The sequence below is a fragment of the Macaca thibetana genome, chromosome 7 (genome assembly GCF_024542745.1).
Source record: "Macaca thibetana thibetana isolate TM-01 chromosome 7, ASM2454274v1, whole genome shotgun sequence".
Taxonomy (NCBI): domain Eukaryota; kingdom Metazoa; phylum Chordata; class Mammalia; order Primates; family Cercopithecidae; genus Macaca; species Macaca thibetana.
The window spans coordinates 158,591,724-158,607,865 of record NC_065584.1 but is presented as its reverse complement, the minus strand read 5'-3'; the positions used below and the strand labels follow the sequence as shown (position 1 = coordinate 158,607,865).

At 45.0% G+C, this 16,142-nt stretch overlaps 1 protein-coding gene across 1 annotated transcript in view; it reads left to right on the top strand.

The window, feature by feature from the left end:
- The first annotated feature begins 855 nt into the window (after positions 1 to 855).
- The window catches only part of NPTN (neuroplastin), a 416,039-nt gene continuing 400,752 nt past the window's right edge, over positions 856 to 16,142 (top strand). Inside the window, exon 1 of the mRNA XM_050797752.1 lies at positions 856 to 859. The gene's annotated coding sequence lies outside the window, so the exon portion shown is untranslated. The remainder of the gene's footprint in view (positions 860 to 16,142) is intronic.

Below are 16,142 nucleotides of genomic sequence, written 5' to 3'. Positions count from 1 at the left end.
ATAAAGATAAAAATAAAAATAAAATGTATCATTTGATGTGCTTTGACAAATGTGAACACCTGAGTAACCACCACCCCTACAATCAAATACAGAACATTCCCATCCACTCACAAAGTTCTCCACATCACTTCCCAGTCAGTGCTTACCACCTCCAGCCTTGAGCAGCCATTGACCTATCCATAACCGCTGACCACATTTCACTTTTCTAGCATTTCATATAAATGAAATGAGTACACAGTATGTACTCTTTTGTGTCTAGCTTTTTCCCCTCACTGTAATGGTTTTGAGAGTAATACATGTTATTCTGTATCTGTAGTTCACTATATTGCCAACACATTCCATTGTCTAGGTAGAGGCACAATTTATTCATTCATCCATTGATGAACATTTGAGTAGTTTTCAGGTTTGGTTATTAAATAAAGCTCCTCCAGACATCTGTGTATGAGTCTTTGTTTGGACATTTATTTTCCTCTGGGTAAATACCTAGAAGTAGAATTGCTGGATTGAAAAACCGTCAAACATTTCCAAAGTGATCCTGTCAACATGCAGTATAGTCAGTGTTTTAAACGTTAGCCACTCTAGCAGGTGTGACTGACAATGTTGAGCCACTTTTACTTTGCTTTTTGGGCACGTGTCTTCTTTTGTGAACTATCTGTTCAATATTTTGCTCATTTAAGAAATGGGCTATTAATATTGTTGAGCTTTAGAAGTTCTTAGTATATCTGGATGCAGTGACATATGCCTGTATTCCCAGATACTTGGGAGGCTGAAGGAGGATCACTTGAGCCCAGAAGTTCGAGAACAGCCTGGACAACATAGCAAGACCTGATCTCTTAAAAGAAGAAGAAAGAAAGGGGGGGGGGGAGAGAGAGAGAGAGACAGAGAAAGAGAGAGAAGAAGAAGAAGGAGGAGGAGGAGGAGGAGAGGAAGGGAGGGAGGGAAGGGAGAGAGAGACAGAAAGAAAGAAAAGAAAGAAGGAAAAAGAAAGAGAAAAGAGAGAAAGAAAGAAAGAAAAAAAGAGAAAGAAAAAGGAAAAGAGAAAAGGGAGTTCTTAGAATATTCTAGACAGTCTTTAATAGATATGTATATTTGGAATATTTTTCCACAGTCCATAACTTGCCTTTCTAGCTTCTTAATGCTCTAACTTGAAGAGCAAAAGTTTTTAAAATATTGAAGTCCCATTTATAACTTTTTAATGGTTAGAGGTTTTGTGCCTGGCCTAGGTGATACGGTTCAACTGTGTCCCCACCCAAATCTCATACTGAATTGTAGTTCCCATAATCCCCACATGTTGTAGGAGGGACTCAGTGGGAGGTAACTGAGTCATGGAGGCAGTTACCTCCATGCTGTTCTCGTGATAGTGAGTACCTATAATCCTAGCGACTTGGAATCTCTTAAAAGAGATCTGATGGTTTTATAAGGGGCTTTTCTCCTTTTGCTGGGCACTTCTTCCTGCTGCCATGTGAAGAAGGATGTGTTTGCTTCCCCTTCTGCCACGATTATAAGTTTCCTGAGGCCTCCCCAGTCCTGCGGAACTGTGGGTCAATTAAACCTCTTTCCTTTATAAACTACCCCATCTTGGGCAGTGATTTATAGCAGAATGAGAAGGGACTAACACAGGAAATCTCTGCTCATCCCAACTTTTTGAAGATTTTCTCCTATGTTTTCTCCTAAAATTTTACAGATTTAGCTATTGACTTCATGTCTATGATCCTTTTTTTTTTCTTTTCAGACAGTCTCGAGATGTTGCCTAGGCTGAGTGCAGTGGCACAATCCTGGTTCACTGCAGCCTCAACCTCCTGGACTCAAGCAATCCTCCCCACTCAGCATCCCAAGTAGTTGGGATTATAGGTACACATTACCAAACCTGGCTAATTTTTAGGTTTTTTGTAGAAACAGGGTTTTGCCACATTGCCTAGGCTGGTCTCAAACTCCTGACCTCAAGTTATATACCTGCCTTGGCCTCTCAAAGTGCTGGAATTATAGACATGAGACACCTTGCCTGACCTGTGGTCCATTTTTGAATTAATTTTTGTATATGATATGAAGTAAAGGTTGAGGTTCTTTTTTTTTCATGGTGATATCCGATTTTTCCAGCACTTTTTGTTTAAAGGTATCTTTCCCCCATTGAATTACCTAGAAACCTTTTCATTTGCTTTTGTGTTGAGTGAGGTTGAGCATCTTCTAATATGTTTAAGAGCCACATGTCTCCTTTTCTACAAACTGTTATTTTTTCTACTTTGTTCATTTTTCTAGTGTTGGTTGTTTCTATTTCTGTTTTTGACATTTGGGAGCTCTTTAAATATTAGGAAGATTAGCCGTTTTGATATGAGCTGTAAATTTTTTTTCACTCAATTTGTTGGTTTGTATTTTGACTTTGCTTATAATATTTTTTCATGAAATTTTAAAAATGTATTTGAATTGATAAATATTTTACGACTTCTGGATTTTGAGTCATAAGTAAAAAAACCTCCATTCTGAGATCATAACAGAATTTAACGTAATCTTATTATTTTATATTTTACATGTAAAATTGTGAACTCATTTGGAAATTAAATAAGTATAAAGTATAAAATATTGATCCCCCTTTTTTCAACACCATGAATTTTTTGTGTTGAGGTCTATAGTTGGGCTTTCTGCTCTGTTCCATCAGGCTAATGTTTATCCATGCTCTAGGACCACTTTGTTTTAATTATTGAGGTGCCATAAAACATTAAATATCTATAGGAGTAATTCTTTTTAATGCTTCTTAAGAAAGACCTTCTGTCTTTTTTTGTTTTAAGAGACAGAGTCTTGCTATATTGCTCAGGCTGGAGTGTAGTGGCTATTCATAGGTGCGATCATAGCTTACTGCAGCCTCAAATTCCTGGGTTCAAATGATCCTCCTACCTTGGCCTCCAAAGTAGCTGGGACTACAGATGCAAGCCACTTACCATGGCTGACTAGTGTTTCTATTTTCAGTGAACTTTAGAATTACTTGGTGTAGTTTTTTAAAAAGAATATTGTCAGTATCTTCATTGGGATTATATTAAATGTGTCAAGTAACTCATAGAAAATTGCAATCTTTAGCTGAGCGTGGTGGCTCAGGCCTGTAATCCCAGCACTTTGGGAGGCTGAGGTGGGTGGATCATGAGGTCAGATCAAGATTGAGACCATCCTGGCCAATATGGTGAAACTTCATCTTTACTAAAAATACAAAAATTAGCTGGGCGTGGTGGCATGCACCTGTAGTCCCAGCTACTTGGGAGGCTGAGGCAGGAGAATCACTTGAATCCAGGAGTTGGAGGTTGCAGTGAGCCGAGATTGAGCCACTACACTACAGCCAGCCTGGCAACAGAGCAAGACTCCATCTCAAAAAAAAAAAAAAAAAAAAAAAAAAGAAAGAAAGAAAAGAAAAAGAAAATTGCAGTCTTTATGATAGTGAGTCTTCCTATCCATGAACATGGTGTGTTTTTATGTCTTCTTTTGTGTCCTTTAGAAGTTTTGAAATGTCCTTTACATTGTCTGAACATTTATTCCTAGGTACTTTACCCTTTTTGGTACTACTATAAATGGAATATTTCTTCCATTATATTATCTGAACAGAATACAATTTATTGCTCTTTAGTGATTTTGTTTCTCTGTGTATGAGTAGAAAACAAACTCAGTTTCTCCTACCATACTCCAGAAACACACTTCTAATACCACATGTGTGGAGTTCCTCCACCCACCCATATCAAGCAGCAGCCAGTTCTGCAGTGGCCACCAGCTGGGTGTCCTGATTCAATTCCAATACTATCTACCTGGATATAGCATCAGATCCCACAGGTCGAGGGCTCAGTCCCACAAGACTGTCCCCCACTTCCAGTGTCAATCACAAGCCCCAGGTTGTGTTACCTGTACTTCTGGCCAAATGGCTATAAATCAGGATTCCCATGACCCTCTTCTTGGGTTTAATTTGCTAGAGCAGCTCACAACATGCAGGGAAGCACTTGCTTACATTTAGCAGTTTATTATAAAGTATATTTTAAAGGATACAAATGAAAAGCCAGATGAAGAGATAAACAGGGCACACTCTGGAAGGGTCTCGAATACAAAAGCTTCCATCCCTGAATACAAAATCTTCCATACAAGACCACCTTCCTGGAAAACCCCTCAACTCAGTCGTTACGGGTTTTTATGGAGATTTCGTTAAGTAGGCATGATCGATGACATCATTGGCCATTAGTGATCAACCTTTGGTCCCTCTCCCCTGCCCGAAGGTGGAGGGTAGGGCTCTGAGCAGATGGTTGGTTCCCCTGGCAAGCAGCCACCCATCCTGTGGTTATGAACATAAGCTCAGTTGTGGCTCTAAAGAACAAGCCCATCTTTCACTTTTTTTTTTTTTTTTTTTTTTTGAGATGGAGTCTCACTCTGTTGCCCAGGCTGGAGTGCAGTAATGATCTCAGCTCACTGCAACCTCCGCCTCCTGCGCTGAAGCAATTCTCCTGCCTCAGCCTCCCAAGTAGCTGGGATTACAGATACACACCACCACGCCCAGCTAATTTTTGTATTTTTAGTAAAGACAGGGTTTCACCATGTTGGTCAGGCTGCTCTCCAACTCCTGACCTCGTGACCTGCAGCCTCGGCCTCCTAAAGTGCTGGGATTACAGACGTGAGCCACTGCGCCTGGCCTATCTTTCACCTTTATGCTTATTCTGGAGCTGCTCCAGAGCCGTTTCAGGAACCAAGGATGAAAGGTCAAGTATTTTAAGGAAAGATACTCTTATCACACTTCAGTCTCTTAGGAAATTACAAGGGTTATATGGGCTGTGAGTCAGGAACTATAGACAAAAACAAAAAATAGATATATCATAGTATCATACTTACTAACTTCTATAAAACAGAATGAGCGTACCGTTGAGCTGAGCAGAGGATGCAGGTTTTGAAGACAGAATAGGCTAAAGACGCCAGAAACAAAGAACGAAGAGTGGATCGGTCATTTCAAAGTTACTTTCTTCGTAAGGCAGGAACAGAGAAACAGAACAATTTAAAAATAACTGGTGGCCAGGTGGGGGGGCTCATGCCTGTAATGCCAGCACTTTGGGAGGCCGAGGCGGGTGGATCACAAGGTCAGGAGATCGAGACTATCCTGGCTAACACGGTGAAACCCCGTCTCTACTAAAAATAAAAAAAAAATTAGTGGTGGCAGAAGCCTGTAGTCCCAGCTACTCGGGAGGCTGAGGCAGGAGAATGGCATGAACCTGAGAGGCGGAGCTTGCAGTGAGCTGAGATCGCGCCACTGCACTCCAGCCTGGGCGACAGAGCGAGAGTACATCTCAAAAAAAAAAAAAGAAAAAAAGAAAAATAACCGATTGATGTCAGGTTACTTCAGGTAACTTTCTTTCTTTCTGTTGTTTGTTTGTTTGTTTGTTTGTTTTTGAGACAGAGTCTTACTCTGTTGCCCACGCTGGAGTGCAGTGGTGCAATCTTGAATTTCAGATCTCAGATGATCTTGGGCTCACTGCAACCTCTGCCTCTGTAGCAGGACGAGCCGCAGACAAAACTTCTTAGACACCGGATTAAAGAAGGAAGAGGTTTTTTATTCGGCTGGGAGCGTCGGCAGACTCGAGTCTTAAGAGGCGAGCTCCCTAGTAGCTGGGATTTCAGGTGTGCACCACCATATCTGGCTAATTTTTGTATTTTTTGTAGAGATGGAGTTTCACCAGCTCACTGCAGCCTCGGACTCCTGGGCTCAAGTGATCCTCCTGCCTCAGCCTCCTAAGTATCTAGGACTACAGGTATGCACCACTACACCTAATTTTTAAATTTGTTGGAGATACAGGATCTTGCTTTGTTGCTCAGGCTGGTCTTGAACTCCTCGCCTCAAGCGATCCTCTTGTCTTGGTCTCCCAAAGTGCTGGGATTACAGATGTGAGCGACCACCACACCTGGCCAGGAGGGAGTTTCTAGATGAAGAGAAGAGACTGGGGTCCTGAGTCCTGGTGGAAGGACAAAGAAACTCTGCCCTGGAGAAAGATGGGAGAAAGGATGGTGGGCTGGGGGAAGCAGGTAATGCCTGGGTAAAGGTTGAAAATCTTCATAGTCCATCTTACCCCACTGGCTCTGGGATGTTTAGTGCCTGTAACAATTTCAAGGGAAAGAAGTGCCAATGGTAAAATCTTAGTCATTGGGTCATTTGCAGCAGCTACTCAGCTACTCTTGGTTAGCCCCTCAGTGGGGCCTCCCAGCCCAAAATCATAGAGTGATGGGGAGGGGCACTTGGGGAGACTTGTTTATATACTGGAGTGGTGAGGGCTGGTGGGTAGTTCTTCATTCCTGTCCTGGGCCAAGTGAAGTCCAACCAGGAGATCAAGCCTTTCAGTGATGACCCAAGGCCAACATCTTCAAGACTGATGAGGGCAGCTGGGAGTGTTAGGTGAAGCTAAAGGAGCAGTGAGTGATCGGTCAGGAGCACCTTGGGGTGCAGAGTGGGAGAAGAGCAGGGGATTACTGATCCACCCGGCTCGTTGCCAAGGAAGATGGGGGTCCAGCAGGCCCAGAGAAAACCTTCCCAGGGGAATCTGGGGGCAAAGCAGGTTCCTGAAACCAGGTCTCATGGCTCCAAGCCCATAACTGTGGGGAGGTAAGATGAGTTTAGAATAAAGAAGGTCTCAAGACCTGCGACTTTCAGTTGCTCTGCCAAGCCTGACTCCACTGCATAGGGGTTGATGGGTGGACTGTCGGGGTGGGGCAGAGGGGGACACAGTTCTACCCCTACTGCCCCAGATTCCCCCCTGCTTAGACAGGATAGGTGAGGTGGCGGGGAGAGACAGAGAGCGAGGAAGCTGAAGATGAAAGAGACTCTTCTCGGCACTGAAGATTTGTCCACCATAGTTCCCCTCTGGGCTGGGGCTCCAGTTTGCTTTCACTGACTTTCCAAAGCCTGGCGTGGTGTCTGCCATGTAACAGGCACCAGCAACTGGTTTTCAAACTTAGCTTGTTGAATAAGATGAAGAAGTCTTAGATATTGAGGAGGCCGGAAGAAGGGAGGAACAGAAGAAGGGAGGGAAAGAGAGGCAGAGATAGAGAGAGAAGGTAAACTAGGAAAGACAAAACCACTGGGAGACAGGGATAGAGGGAGGGACAGGAGAGAGAGAGAGGCAGAGACAGAGTGAGAAACAGGGCCACAGAGGAAGAAAGGAGAAGCAAGCCCGGCACAGTGGCTCATACCTTTAATCTCAATACTTTAGGCGGCTAAGGTGGGAGGACCACTTGAACCCAAGATTTGGAGACCAGCCTAGGTATTAGCTGGGCATGGTTGTGTGCACCTGTAGTCCCAGCTACTCGGGAGGCTGAGGAGGGAGGATCTCTTGAGCCCAGGAGGTCAAGGCTGCAGTGAACTATAATTGCACCACTGCACTCCAGCCTGAGTGACAAAGCAAGAACCTGTCTTTAAAAAAAAAAAAGAAAAAAAGAAAGAAGCAGGGACTGAGCTGGGGAGGAGGGCTGGTGCCTGTGCCGTGGGAAGAAGGGCAAGGTGCTCTCAGAGTTGCTCTGGGGTCAGGGACTCTGCCCCATGTTCAGATCTCATCCCAACCTTGGTCTGCATGCTGGGTATGAGAAGAAAAGTGGCCCAAGAGAAGCCCTGAGTCTCCATGCTGACTTCTGGGTCTCATGGGCACCCAAACCACAAAGCCATGCAGGTCACTCCAGAGGGTCCGAGTCACCCCGAGGAGGAGAAGAAGCCGGGCCAGTGGCATCCACAGGCCTCCCTGGGCGCCTTGGCTCCCAGGTCAGATCTCCCGTTTTTTCATGACGGAAACGTAGAGAAAACCAGTCCCGAGCTTGTGGTGCCATCTTGTGGCGACACGGGAGATAGCTGGTTTCCTCTTTCCAAAGGCTGCTTTCCAGGGCCGGGGAGGGACGGGGCGGGGAGGGGCAGTGAGCTGCTGTGGTAGAGTGACGGTGAAGAGCGGGGTCTAGGGAATATTCACCCTGCCTAGCCTTTCCCAAATGCATTCACGCACTCACACTCTCACACACACACACACCGCTGTTGTGCCTGGCCCAGGTGCACTTGACAGGGTTGTGGGGGTAGGGAGGAAAGTGGGAGGCTTTGGCCTGGAGAAACTGGGGGAGGCGGACTACTGCGTCGCCAGAAACTGCAGATTCTGGATTAAATCTGCAAAATGAGGCATTCTGAAATCAAAGGGCGTTTTAAGACCTCCTGGACCAGGTGCTATTACCTTTGGAAGTTCCTTCCCACATCTTATTAAATATTAAAATACACAGAAATCCTACGTTAAATATTACATAGCACTGTAAGATAACACAGGTGATTTTTGCATGTTTGCCTTGGAAATTACTTGGCTAAGAGTAATTCATTTATGGTGTAATTACCTATGCGTTCTCAGCTCTCCCTGGGTTATTCATTTGCATTCTTAAAGTACAATCACACCCCAAATAACGACGTTTCAAGTCAGTGATGGGCTGCGTATACGATGGCGGTCCCGTAAGATTATAATGGAGCTGACAAACTGCTATCCCCTAGTGACGTCATAGCCGAGCTAACATTTTAGGTGACACAAAGCATACTCATGCAAATCTATGATGGAAAAAAGAAGCAAACCCGGCAAACCACCATGGACATATTTCTGAAAAGACCGACACTTCCTCAAGAAGAGCCTCAGGCAGGTCCTTTAGGAGAGATTCCAGAAGAAAGCATTGTCCTCTGGGCGCGGGGGCTCACGCCTGTAATCCCAGCGCTTTGAGAGGCCGAGGCAGGTGGATCACGTGAGGTCAGGAGTTCGAGACCAGCTTGGCCAACATGGCAAAACCCCTTCTCTGGGCGTGATAGCACGTGCCTGTACTCCCAGCTACTTGGGAGGCTGAGGCTGGAGGATCACTTGAACCTTGGAGGCGGAGGTTGCAGTGAGCTGAGATCATGCCACTGCACTCCAGCCTGGGCAACAGAGTAAGACTCTATCAAAAAAAAAAAGAAAAAAGAAAAAAGAAAAGAAAAGAAAAAAGCATCGTTGTAACAGCAGGTGACAGCTCCATGCATGTTGTTGCCTCTGAAGACCTTCCAGTGGGACAAAGTGTAGAGGTGCAAGACAGTGATATTGATGGTCCTGACCCTGTGTAGGTTTAGGCCAATGTGTGTATTTGTGTCTTAGTTTTTAACAATAAGGTTTTAAAAGTAAAAATAAAATAATTGAAAACTAAAAAGTTTATAGAATAAGGATACAAAGAAAAAATATTTTTGTAGAGCTGTATCATGTGTTTGTATTTTAAGCTGTGTTATTATAAAAAGTCAAAAAGTTAAAAAAATTTAAAAGTTCATAAAGTTGTAGAAAGCTAAGGTTAATTTATTACTGAAGAAAAACTTTTCTTTTTTTGAGACAGAGTTTTGCTCTTGTTGCCCAGGCTGGAGTGCAATGGCGCGATCTCAGCTCACTGCAACCTCCGCCTCCCAGGTTCAAGCAATTCTCCTGCCTCAGTCTCCCGGGTAGCTGAGATTACAGGTGCCCACCACCATGCCTGGCTAATTTTTTGTATTTTTAGTAGAGATGGGGTTTCACCATGTTGACCAGGCAGGTCTCGAGCTCCTGACCTCAGGTGATCCACCCGCCTTGGCCTCCTAAAGCGCTGGGATTACAGGCATGAGCCACCGCGCCCTGCAGAAGAAAAATATTCTTAATAAACTTAGTGTAGTAGCCTAGGTTACAGTGTCTTTAGAGTCTACAGTAGTGTACAGTATTGTCCTAGGCCTTCACATTCACTCACCACCCACTCATGGACTCACCCAGAGCAACTTCCAGTCCTGCAAACCCCATTCATGGTAAGTACCCTAGACAGGTATACATTTTAAATATTTTATATCATATTTTTACTGTGCCTTTTCTATGTTTAGATACACAAATACTTATTATTGTATTATAATTGCCTACAGTGTTCAGTATAGTCACATGCTGTACAGGTTTGTAGCCTATATCTCATATAGCCTAAGTGTATAGCAGGCCACACATCACAGTGTATAAGGACACTCTCCGATGTTTGCACAACATTGAAATCACCTAATGGCGCATTTTTCTGATGGTATTCTTGTGGTTAACGGATGCATGACTGTGCTCCAAGAGTTAAAAAACATCTAGTCTACAGATTCTTTTTAAAAGTAATGAAATTTTTTTTTTTTTTTTTTTTTGAGACGGAGTCTCGCTCTGCCGCCCAGGCTGGAGTGCAATGGCCAGATCTGAGCTCACTGCAAGCTCCGCCTCCCGGGTTCATGCCATTCTCCTGCCTCAGCCTCCCCAGTAGCTGGGACTACAGGCGCCCGCCACCTCGCCCAGCTAGTTTTTTGTATTTTTTTAGTAGAGACGGGGTTTCACTGTGTCAGCCAGGATGGTCTCGATCTCCTGACCTCGTGATCCGCCCGGCTCGGCCTCCCAAAGTGCTGGGATTACAGGCTTGAGCCACCACGCCCGGCCAAAAGTAATGAAATTCTTATGAACACTACATTTAATAATTAAAGAGGCCAATAGAGAATTAATGACATAAATTAACAATCGATAACACTTTGTAGACATTTGATTAAACATTTATCAATTTGGATGATTCTGTAGTTTTTACGTTTTGGAGCCAAGACTTTTCTCAGGTTTTAAACATTGATTTAGGTCCCTGAGAAGCTCATGGGCTCTCAGCATGTCCTTTGAGTTCACTTTACCTGAAAGATAAGTGGCCTGATGACACCTACCCATAGGAAAGCTATGAAGAATAAAAATTGGATACTAGATAAAAGCACTTAGCATAGTGTCTGGTAAACGCTGAGCACCTAATTGAAAGTAGTAGATGTTAGTAAATGTATCTGCACACACATACTCGCAAACTCATTCATTCACTCAGACATTTTTTATTGGGTACTCACTATGTGCTGGGCAAGGCAATGTTCTAGGTGCTAAGGATATAGTAGGGGAACAAACCCACCAAGAACCCTGTCCTTGTGAAATTTACATTCTCGTTGGGAGAGCTAAACTTAAGCAATAAGCATTAAAAATCAGAAAGGAGGCTGGGTGCATTGGCTCATGCTTGTAATCCCAGCTCTTTGGAGGCTAAGGTGGGAGGATCGCTTGAGTCCAGGAGTTTGAGGCTGTAGTGAGCTAGGATCACACCACTGCACTCCAGCCTGGGTGACAGAGTGAGTCCCTGTCTCAAAAAAAATACATATATGTGTGTGTGTGTGTGTGTATGTATATATGTGTGTGTATACATATATGTGTATGTGTGTACACATATATGTGTATGTGTGTGTGCATGTGTACGTATTGTATACACATATAGAGAGAGAGAGAGTGTGAGAGAGAGAGAGAGAAATAAGAAAGGCATACAGCATGTTAAAAGGCCATGAATGCCTTGGGAGAGGGCCTGGCATGTTCTAGAACAGCAAAGAGGCCACTGTGGCTGGGATGGAGAGAGGCGGGAGAGTGGCAGAAGACCAGGCCAGAGGGGAAATGGGGCCAGCTCGTGTAGGGCCTGGTAGGCCACCGGAAGGGCTATGTGCAGTGGGAGCCCCGGCAGGCTTCTAAGCAGAGGAACATGAGGGACTGAACATACAGGTGTACCGTGGCCAGACCTTGTGGAAACTAGAACTCCGAGCCTAGCCTGCAGCAAGCTGCCCAGGAAACCAACCCCTTCATCTGGCATCCACAGCCAAGGATGCCAGTCTGCTATAAGTCAGACATGTAGGAAGCCAGATCACTGTCTCCAGTAGCCATCCAGGAAGCAAAACAATAACTTCTCTAACAACCAGCCCCCAAAGGCCAGAACTTGATTAAAAACTGGCAGCTTCCCTAATTTTTGTCCCAGCTTCCAACTTGGGGCCAGCAAGAGAAAGCCAAATATGCACCCACCTCTCCCCAGCCAATCTCAGAATCCCCTCCAAATTATCCCACCTTCAGCTCCTCCAGGCCAATAGCCTCCAATTAGGGCACACCCGAAGCCTTCCCCAACCCCTTTTTTTCCCCCCACTATAAGGCTCAGCCTGACTTTGAATCCCTACAAAAATGCAAGTGATGCTGGCTGACTCCCTTGCTATAGCAAGCTCTGAATAAGTAGCCTTTGTGTTTCTCATTTGATTGGTTTTTGTTTATTTCTACAAATGGTAGGACCCGTCTTACAAAGCTGCTTTATTGAGAATAGACTGTATGGAAAAGCAGGGAGATCCATTAAGAAGCTGTTGCAAGACTCCATTTCAAAAAAAAAAAAAAACAAAAGGAGGCTGTTGCAATAATCCAGGCAGGAGAAAAAGTGGTGTGGACCAGGCTGGTAGCGGCGCGGGAGTTGGACTCTGGTTATTTGTATTCTAAGTTGTTAATTTTGAAATAATTGTAGGGTCACAGAAGGTCACAAAGGAATGTAGAGAGAAGTCCCATGTTCCCCTCATACGAGCAACTCACATAACCAGAGTACAGTATCAAAATGAAGAAATGGAACATTGGCACAATCCATTGAGTTTATTCAGATCTAACCAGTTACACATGCACCCATTTGTGTGTGTGTTTGTGTGTGCCTGTAGGAAATGGGAAATCATGTATATAGTGAGAAAAATAGAGTTGGCCTTTGTCCGTGGTTCTTGGCACAGAGCTTTTAAAACACTCCTAAAATTTCCTGAGTTACAGTAATGTCTTGTTATTCGTAACAAACCCCTTTCAACCATACCTGAGCTTATGCTAATAAGGACCCTAAATAGTCTCTGGATGCAGGCTGCTCATCAGAAAGACTAAGCCATGATTGGTGATGAGAGGGCTGGAACTTTGAGCCCCACTCTCTGACCTCCAGGGAGGGGACAGTGGCTAGAGATGGAGTTCAGTCACCAATGACCAGTGATTTCATCAATCATGCCTCTGTAATGGAACCTTCAAAAAGTTCCAAAACAATGGAGTTTGGAGAGCTTCCAGGTTGGAACACATGGAGATGCTGGACGGGTGACGCCCAGAGCAGGCAGGGAGGCTCTGCACACGCACCCCCCGGTACCTAGTCCTATGCATCTCTTCACTTGGCTGTTCTGAGTTGTATCTTTTATAATAGACCAGTAATGGTTAAGTAATATGTTTTTCGGAATTCTGTGAGTCATTCTAGAAAATTGTCAAACCTGAGGAATGGGGGTCATGGGAACCTCCAAATTTGTAGTTGGCTGGACAGAAGTGTGGGTAACCTGGGGACCCAGTACTCGTGACTGGCATGTGAAATCGGGGTAGTCTTTGTTGTTTTTTTTTTTTTGGAGATGGATTCTCACTTTGTCACCCATGCTGGAATGCAGTGGCACAATCTCAGCTCACACAACCTCTGCCTCTGGGTTCAAGCAATTATCCTGTCTCAGCCCCCCAAGTAGCTGGGATTACAGCCACTCACCAACACTTCCAGCTAATTTTTGTACTTTTAGTAGAGATGAGGTTTCACCATGTTGGCCAAGCTGGTCTCAAACTCGTGACCTCAGGTGATCCACCCGCCTCGGCCTTCCAAAGTTCTGGAATTACAGGCATGAGCCTCTGCACCTGGCCCCCTTTTTTTTTTTTTTTTTTTTGAAATGGAATTTCACTCTTGTTGCCCAGGCTGGAGTGCAGTGGCGTGATCTCAGCTCACTACAACCTCCGCCTCCTGGGTTCAAGCAATTCTTCTGCCTCAGCCTCTTGAGTAGCTGGGATTACAGGTGCCCACCACCATGCCTGGCTAAGTTTTGTATTTTTAGTAGAGACAGGGTTTCACCATGCTGGCCAGGCTGGTCTCGAACTCCTGACCTCAGGTGATTGGCCCACCTCAGCCTCCCAAAGTGCTGGGATTACAGGTATGAGCCACCGCGGCTGGCAGAAATGGGAGTAGTCTTATGGGACTGAGCCCTTCAGCCTGTGGAGCCTGACACTAACTCCAGGTAGTTAGTATCGGAATAGAATTGAATTATTGAACACCCAATTGGTATCACAGAATCAGAAAATCAATTGGTACTGGAAATGATACCACTTACTTGATATCAGCACAAAGACCACAAAAAAGCTTTTGTTTGTTTGTTTGTTTGAGACAGAGTCTCACTCTGTTGCCAGGCTGGCGTGCAGTGGTGCAATCTTGGCTCAATGCAACCGCCTCCTCCCGGGTTAAAGCGATTCTCCTGTCTCAACCTCCTGAGTAGCTGGGATTACAGGCATACACTGCTACACCTGGCTAATTTTTGTATTTTTAGTAGAGACGGGGTTTCACCGTGTTGGCCAGGATGGTCTCGATCTCTTGACCTCATGATCCCCCACACCTCAGCCTCCCAAAGTGCTGGGATTACAGACGTGAGCCATCACGCCTGGCCAACCACAAAGTTGCTCTATGCAAATTTGTCCCATGAGTAGCCTGGAGTAGCCACCAGAATGATCGAGGTGCTCAACTGTACCATCACCACAAAGCCTCTTGTGTTACCCCTTTGCAGCCACACCCTCCCCTCCCATTCTGATATGGTACTGATCTGTGTCCCCACCAAATCCAGCGGAGTTCTCATGAATGGGATCTCACCATGAGATCTGGTTGTTCAAAAGTGTGTAGCACCTCCCCTTTCTCTTCCTCCTGCTCTGGCCATGTAAGTAGTCCCTGCCTCCTCCTTTGCCTTCCCCATGATTGTAAGTTTCCTGAGGCCTCCCCAGAAGCTGAAGCCACCATGCTTCCTGTACAGCTTGAAGAACCATGAGCCAATTAAACCTTTTGTCTTTATAAATTACCCAGTCTCAGGTATTTCTTTATAGCAAGAGGAGAACAGGACTAATACACATTCCTAACTCCTGACAACCACTATTCTATTCCCCATCTCTCTAATTACATTATTTGCTATGTGAATAGAATCATGCAGTGATGTATCCTTTTGAGGTTGGCTTTTTCACTTAGCAAAAGTTCATCCAAGTTGTTGCTTGTATCTATAGTTCATTCCTTCTACAGCAAAACAGTATCCTGTGATATGAATACACCATAGTTTGTGAGTATTTTTTTCTGGTTTAGGGCTATTACAAATTAAGCTTCTGTGAGCATTTGTGTACAACTTCCACCATAGAAATAAGTTTTCATTTCTCTGGGAAAAATGCATGCGAGTGCAATTGCCAGGTTTTATGATAAGTCCATTTTTATTTTTGAAAGGAACTGGTTATATTTTCAACATAGGGCCAACAGGATTATCTGACAAATTGAATGTGGGTTTGAGAGAAAAGAGGAGTCAGGGATGGTTCTAAATGAAACCATGCTGGAACACGGTAAGGGCTTGGTAAATGTCAGCTGCACGAGTGGTAGCAAATACAACTGCAATCGTCAAAGAAATAAGAAAAATCACGAGGCACTGTAAGCCATGAGACATTGCCCTAGAAGGCATTTGGAGTCACTCATTTGCATATGTTAAAAGTGAAAGAGAAAAGTGTTTATTTCCTCTTAGGATGTAGAAAATCACAAGGGAACATCATTCCCATTCTTTTTTGGGGGAGCTCCAGTGATGCTCCCACATCAGCCTCCTGAGTAGCTGGGACTACAGGCTCCTGCCGCCATGTCTGGCTAATTTTTTTTTTTTTTTTTTTTTTTGTAGAGACAGGGTTTCACCATGTTGCTCAGGCTGGCTGGTCTTGAACTCCAGGGCTCAAAGGATCCACCCACCTCAGCCCCTGAAAGTGCTGAGAGTACAGCAATAAGCCACCCTGCCCCATGACTCTCACAATAACAAAACACCAGATAATCTGCAAAACCATCATTTCTTAAACCAGTCAGGAGCTGAGGGGGCAGGCAACCAAGAGAACTGAACTCCAAAGAGTGACAAGCCCCGCCAAGGAAAGGCAGGACAGAGCATGTGGTGGGCAGGAGGGAGTCTGCCCTGCCTTCTGAGCTTTTTGCACAGGTCTTCACTGCGGGAAAAAGACTGGAGGCAGAGGGGGAGCCGGGAGAGATCCCTCCCCGCTTGCTGGTGACACAAGCATGCAAGCGGTGATTGGCTGCTGTGCAGCGACCCCCACCTGCTTCCCCAGGATGATTCTCTCTGGGCAAAGCCACGTGGGAGGCTGCTCTCTCTGGCCCTGGGCTACTACCGGAGAGGCAGAAACGAAGATCCACTACTTCTGGGGCAGAATCAAAGTAAACACCACTTGCCCCTGCAGGAGGGGCAGGACGCACTCTCCTGT